The sequence below is a fragment of the Bubalus kerabau genome, chromosome 7 (assembly GCF_029407905.1).
Source record: "Bubalus kerabau isolate K-KA32 ecotype Philippines breed swamp buffalo chromosome 7, PCC_UOA_SB_1v2, whole genome shotgun sequence".
In the NCBI taxonomy this organism is placed as follows: Eukaryota; Metazoa; Chordata; class Mammalia; order Artiodactyla; family Bovidae; genus Bubalus; species Bubalus kerabau.
The window spans coordinates 7,806,201-7,813,665 of record NC_073630.1 but is presented as its reverse complement, the minus strand read 5'-3'; positions in this window follow the sequence as shown (position 1 = coordinate 7,813,665).

Sequence of the window (7,465 nt, the reverse complement as noted above, 5' to 3'; positions counted from 1 at the left end):
GGTTATTCATATACAAAACTGTGGTAGTAATATGTGCCCTACTTACTGAATAGGTTTATTCTATTGAACACAGAAATTCATGTTTATGAACAAATCTTGTCAATTTTACAGTGATTTGAAATATATATTTTGGAATAGCAAATTTTGTATAAAGACAATGAAAAATTTTTCCCTTAAAAGAAATTCAGTACTCTGTTATGCAAATTGTGTTTGTTTTATTCTAATTAGGCAGAAAGACGTAGCCTCTCTAAGGTCACCTTTTCCTTTCAGTGGTTCAAAGCAGCGTTTATTATGCCACTTTATGTAATGGAACCAGTCAAAATTGTATTAAAATTATTAAAAAGCCATTTCCCCTCAAAAGCTATTTGATTTGGGCTTTCCAAACCACTGACAGTTTCACTGCTGTGTGTTTTCAGCAAACTGTGTATTTAAAGCTTAGATAGAAGCTGAAATTCTCCCCCAGGATATCAAAAACACCACAAGTTTCCTTTGGTGTCTTTTGTATTATGAATTTGATTACTTCTTGACATTTCAGAAGAGAACACTTTGGCCTCCACACTCGATGCCTTCAAAAGATGGAACCCATTAGATCAGTAAGTGGGCCAAGGGACTGAAGCAGTATTTCATACTGCCATTGCCATTCAATTTCCTTTCCAGCCTGGGGTCTCTTTTGCTCAGGAGAAGATGAAGACAAAGAGCTTCAGTCTAAACAGAAAGTCAAGTGGAGAAAGGACTGAGCTCCATTTTCATTACTTGGCTTAAAAAACCAGAGATAGTGCCTCTCTCTGTCTCTGACTTATTACAGCTCTTCATTGCAAAGATGCAAGTCTACAGCCCATTTGTCATTGTAGACTTGGAGTGCGTAAGCCTTTGTCTCCTTGGAACAAGTTTATCTGGTTTAGACCTCATGTCAAAAACCATGAACACACAGCCATGAACTCTGGAAGGGAAGTCATGGTGATATTGACCAACTTACCCCTAAATTCTTGTGTATTGTGAAATGGCCAGGTGATAAAAACGAGGCTGATCGACCATCACAATAGCATAGATGTAAACGCACACGCTGCTGTGGTTTACTGATAGAAATAAAGATCTCTCTCTGTTTCTGACCTCAATTGGACCATTATTAGAAAGTTGTGAAACAGACTCATTTGGAGACACTGTAATTAAAAATAAGAAAACCTAAGAAGTATTCAGAGTTCAAAAGCTAGGAAGGTCCTTTGATGAAGGCCTCAAGGTCTACTTTGGGTTAATGTATATATATTTAAGAGATTTTACAGTAACCTTCAAATCAGAGAAGGTTTTTAACAGAAGGCAATGAATTTCTTTCTCATCTTTTTATTTTGCCTTTATTACTTTGATTGAATTTACTCTTTCCATTTTCTTCCCAAGTGTCTGTTCTTTAAAAAATTAGTTCCTTCTTAACTCTAAAGACATTCATTTCAAAGTTATAATAAATTTAACTCACCATCACAACAAAGGGCCTTCTATATATTTGACTCCATTCCTAAAATTTGTAATTTTTGTCCTTTCAGCCCACCTTTTAATCACTGCTTTCTTCAGCTCATTGTCCTGTCCTTTCCTCTTGACTACTTAATATGACTCCTATCCCGGGGTCAATCATCTTGCCACAGGACTTCTAGGTCCTGCTGGCTTTCTAGTCTCTGAGTCTCTGCCCTCCCGTAATTGGAGATCTTTAATCCATGCCTGCAGATAGTCCTAGTTGAAACTCCAAGTCCTCCTCACCAATTTACCCAGTTTGCAACAACTTAGTCATTCTTTCTTCCAAATATTTCTTGTTCCTTCTTCATTATGCTTAACTCCAGTTCAGGTCATGGTAAATCTTTTCCTGCAGCAAGAGTCAGCATACTAGAGTGTCAAAAATGTTCACACCTTGAATGTAGACAATTTGCCCCTTGCTAGCTCTGTGGCTTGGGACAAATTACTTACTGTCTTTAAACTATAAAGAAAAGGTATTGGTGCCATGAACCTACAGAGCCAGACAACATGAAACTAAGAATGCTTTAGCTTTAGGGTTCTTCCCTTGCAGGGGTTCCTTCAAAGTCTCTGGTGGGGGAGCCCTAGCAATGTGTTTTACTTAGTCATACCTTCTTGAAAATTTTGCAACAGTAAGATTGTTTGATGTCTGCCTCCCTGTGTTGTAATTCCCATCATTGTATGGTATCTGGAGTGGCCACAAACATTTCTGGGATCCAGATACCGGGAAATTTAGTTTGTTATACATTTTATTTGCATATGGAAAGATATAAGTATGTGTTTCACAATCACTTTGTCATATATGATTAAATGTTACTTGCTTCCAGGAACATTCTTACTGCAGAGTATGGCATCAGAGGTATGTGGATACAGGAGAAAAATCAAGATTGAAATGTACAAAGCCAGAAGATAATTTGCGTAAAACTCTATCAATTAGATTTATAAAATTTTAATTAGAGGATTCTCATCCTGTAGAGAGCTATTTAAAGTGGAATAGGAATATATTCAGTAAGGCAGCAAATACCAATATGAACGTGTCATATGCTTTTTGCTCTATTTTGATGAATGTTTGAAATAGATACTTTCAGAATTCCTGTGTTTGTAGGACACAAACCAAAATAGCAGTTATTAATAGAGAAGGCAATTATGTCTGTGACAAGTATTAAAGACATTTCAGGTGTTTTCTGATCAGGCAGGGACTCATCTTATCCTCAACTCTTAGCACTCATCCTCATTCTGTTTTTTTTTTTTTTTTTAATCAAAGCCAACAGACCAAACAAGGGGAGGAAGGGGGCTTTCCATCCCCAAACTGTCCTGAAGTATCTTGCTGCTGGTCACTTGGGCATATCATGCCTTCTGCATGAAACAGACTCCCTCCAACTCCCACCCTCACTCTGCTCTGCACCGAGCATGTGCATGTATTTCCATCCATTACCTGTCCTTCCTATTCCTCCTTCAGGGCTAAACTCAGATCATACTTTTTCCAGAAAGTCTTTCTGGAAAGCAGCCCTTCTCAAATTGGCTTAGTGTCCACCCTTTGGGAGTGCATTGACCTGTGTATTTAACCCCATTGTAGGCTTAATCATTTTGAAGTTGTCTCTATGTTATATATTTCTCCTCTAGGAGTGAGACTCCTATGGCCAGGGACTGTGTCCTCCCCTCAGGATGGTAATCCAAGCATCTAGCACAGTGCCTGACACAGGAGAGGGATCAAATATTTGTTGTTTTAAATTTAGCACCAGCAGAGAAAAATAGGTATGATTTCATTTTTATATTATTGTAACCAGAGATCTTCTGAATGCAGTTAAGAATCAGTGTTACTCTCAACCTTTCTTGCTTAGTCATCTGTTTTTTCAGTTTTTCAGGACAAAATGCCATCAGTATTCTAAGGATAAGCAAACAGACATTGTGCTTTTTTCATGCCTGGGGATGCAGTGAGCCATAACAGGATGCTAATGTTTGCTAGAAACATCGTCTCTCTGTTCTGTTAAGCCATTGTCCTTTGTATTCAGTTGTGTTTTCTCTAGATGTGCTCTTTTGCTATAAGCATGGATAGCTTCATCTGGGAAGCACATTTATTCTCTCAGACTACCTGTTCCTGGAACAGATCAGTTCAGTTCAGTTTAGTCGCTCAGTCATGTCCGACTCTTTGCGACCCCATGAACCGCAGCACACCAGGCCTCCCTGTCCATCACTAACTCCCGGAGTCCACCCAAACCCATGTCCATTGAGTCAGTGATGCCATCCAACCACCTCATCCTCTGGAACAGATCATATTCAGGGAGTTCTTCTGTAACTGATCTCAGTATTTCTTTAGATCCAGGTTTTAAGTAATTACAAAAATTAGAACGTGTGTGTAGTGTTAGAAAGACAGAACATGTAAAGAGGAAAGAAATAACAGAAAATCTATGCCTTCTATCATTACAATAGGAAAAAAATCTATTATCTATTATATCAGATTGAGGGTTAGGTGGTGTGTTACCATTTTGCATTCCTGGGTAAGGAATTACCTCAAACAAGTATCTCCTTGATTGCAAATGGAATTGTGCATTTTCCTATTGTTATGATAACCAGCTGTATTTCTTATAGTACTCAACTGTTATTTCAAGACCCGTTACTCCCTCCCCCGCCTTCCACGCTGGGTCTTGGTTGTGGCAAGCAGAATCTTGGAATCCTTCCTTGAGCTAGTAGTCCTACAGTGGCATGTGGGATCCTACGTCCCCATCCAGGGATCTAACCCTCTCCCCTGCACTGGAAGGCAAATTCTTAATCACTGGACCACCAGAGAAGTCCCTATACTTTTAAAAGTATCGAGGACCTCAAAACTTTTGTTTATGTGGGTCATATCTTCTATATTTTTTACCATATTAGAGATAAATAAATTTATCATATTAGAAATTAAAACTATGAAGTTTTAAAATATATACTTATTAATTGGTTGAAAAAACTTATTACATGTTTTCATATATAACATTTTAATGTAAAAGAATGATTTCCAAAACCAAAAAATTTGAGAAGAGTGATACTGTTTTATATTTTCACATTTCAATGTGAAACTTGTTAGAAGAAAACTGAATCCTCATCTTTGCTTTGGTATGCAATCAGTCAAATGTATTGTTTTGGTTGAATTATAAGAAGAAAATTCGGTATCTCATAGATTTATAGTTGGAAAAGGGAGAGTATTTTAATAATAGCCTTTCTAAAAAATTTTTTTTTGATACTACACAAAACTCATCGAGTGACTGTTTCTTTTTTTTTTTTTGGTCAACCATGCATGAAAAATTCAGTGACTGTTTAATAATTACCATAACTATAAAAGAAGTAAACATTTTACGCTCAACTCCTTTGAAGACATTATTTGGTATAATTACAAACAACTTAAGATTATGTGATTTATTTATGTTACAGTCTGACATAAATTTTATAGTAACAGAATAGAAAATGAAAAGTTTGAAGGAAACATGTAGTAGTCATATTGATAATTAAGCCAGTGATACTCTTTTTTTTTTCAAATATAATTTATTTTTTTGGTATTATATATTTTTAATAGAAATTTATTTTAATTGGAGGCTAATTACTTTACAATATTGTATTGGTTTTGCCATACATCAACATAAATCCACCATGGGTGTACACGTGTTCCCCATCCTGACCCCCCCTCCCATCTCCTTCCCCATACCATCCCTCTGGGTCATCCCAGTGCACCAACCCCGAGCATCCTGTATCATGCATCGAAACTGGACTGGCGATTCATTTCACATATGATATTATACATGTTTCAATGCTATTCTCCCAAATCATCTGACCCTCGCCCTCTCCCACAGAGTCCAAATGACTGTTCTATACATCTGTGTCTCCTTTGCTGTCTCTCATACAGGGTTATCATTACCATCTTTCTAAATTCCATGTATATGCATTAGTATACGGTATTGGCGTTCTTTCTGGCTTACTTCACTCTGTAGAATAGGCTCCAGTTTCATCCACCTCATTAGAACTGATTCAAATGTATTATTTTTAATGGCTGAGTAATACTCCATTGCGTATATGTACCACTGCTTTCTTATCCATTCATCTGCTGATGGACATGTAGGTTGCTTCCATGTCCTGGCTATTATAAACAGTGCTGCGATGAACATTGGGGTACATGTGTCTCTTTCAATTCTGGTTTCCTCGGTGTGTATGCCCAGCAGTGGGATTGCTGGATCATATGGCAGTTCTATTTCCAGTTTTTTAAGGAATCTCCACACTGTTCTTCTTAGTGGCTGAACTAGTTTGCATTCCCACCAACTGTGTAAGAGGGTTCCCTTTTCTCCACACCCTCTCCAGCATTTATTGCTTGTAGACTTTTGGATCGCAGCCATTCTGACTGGCATGAAATGGTACCTCATTGTGGTTTTGACTTGCATTTCTCTGATAATGAGTGATGTTGAGCATCTTTTCATATGTTTGTTAGCTATCTGTATGTTTTCTTTGGAGAAATGTCTATTTAGTTCTTTGGCCCATTTTTTGATTGGGTCGTTTATTTTTCTGGAATTGAGCTGCAGGGGTTGCTTGTATATTTTTGAGATTAATTCTTTGTCAGTTACTTCATTTTCTATTATTTTCTCCCATTCTGAAGGCTGTCTTTTCACCTTTCTTAGAGTTTCCTTTGTTGTGCAGAAGTTTTTAATTTTAATTAGGTCCCATTTGTTTATTTTTGCTTTTATTTCCAATATTCTGGGAGGTGGGTCATAGAAGATCCTGCTGTGATTTATGTCGGAGAGTGTTTTGCCTATGCTCTCCTCTAGGAGATTTATAGTTTCTGGTCCATTTTGAGTTTAGTTTTGTATATGGTGTTAGAAAATGTTCTAGTTTCATTCTTTTACAAGTGGTTGACCAGTTTTCCCAGCACCACTTGTTAAAGAGATTGTCTTTTCTCCATTGTATATTCTTGCCTCCTTTATCAAAGATAAGGTATCCATAGGTGCAAGGATTTATCTCTGGGATTTCTATTTTGTTCCATTGATCTATATTTCTGTCTTTGTGCCAGTACCATACTGTCTTGATGACTGTGGGTTTGTAGTAGAGCCTGAAGTCAGGCAGGCTGATTCCTTCAGTTCCATTCTTCTTTCTCAAGATTGCTTTGGCTATTCGAGGTTTTTTGTATTTCCATACAAATTGTGAAATTATTTGTTCTAGCTCTGTGAAAAATACCGTTGGTAGCTTGATAGGGATTGCATTGAATCTATAGATTGCTTTCGGTAGTATACTCATTTTCACTATACTGATTCTTCCAATCCATGAGCACGGTATATTTCTCCATCTATTAGTGTCCTCTTTGATTTCTTTCACCAGTGTTTTATAGTTTTGTATATATAGGTCTTTTGTTTCTTTAGATAGATATATTCCTAAGTATTTTATTCTTTTCATTGCATTTGTGAATGGAATTGTTTCCTTAATTTCTCTTTCTATTTTCTCATTATTAGTGTATAGGAATGCAAGGGATTTCTCTGTATTGATTTTATATCCTGCAACTTTACTATAGTCATTGATTAGCTCTAGTAATTTTCTGGTGGAGTCTTTAGGGTTTTCTATGTAGAGGATCATGTCATCTGCAAACAGTGAGAGTTTTACTTCTTCTTTTCCAATTTGGATTCCTTTTATTTCTTTTTCTGCTCTGATTGCTGTGGCCAAAACTATGTTGAATAGTAATGGTGAAAGTGGGCACCCTTGTCTTGTTCCTGACTTTAGGGGAAATGCTTTCAATTTTTCACCATTGAGGATAATGTTTGCTGTGGGTTTGTCATATATAGCTTTTATTATGTTGAGGTATGTTCCTTCTATTCCTGCTTTCTGGAGAGTTTTTATCATAAATGGATGTTGAATTTTGTCAAAGGCTTTCTCTGCATCTATTGAGATCATCATATGGTTTTTATTTTTCAATTTATTAATGTGGTGTATTATATTGATTGATTTGCAGAAATTGAAG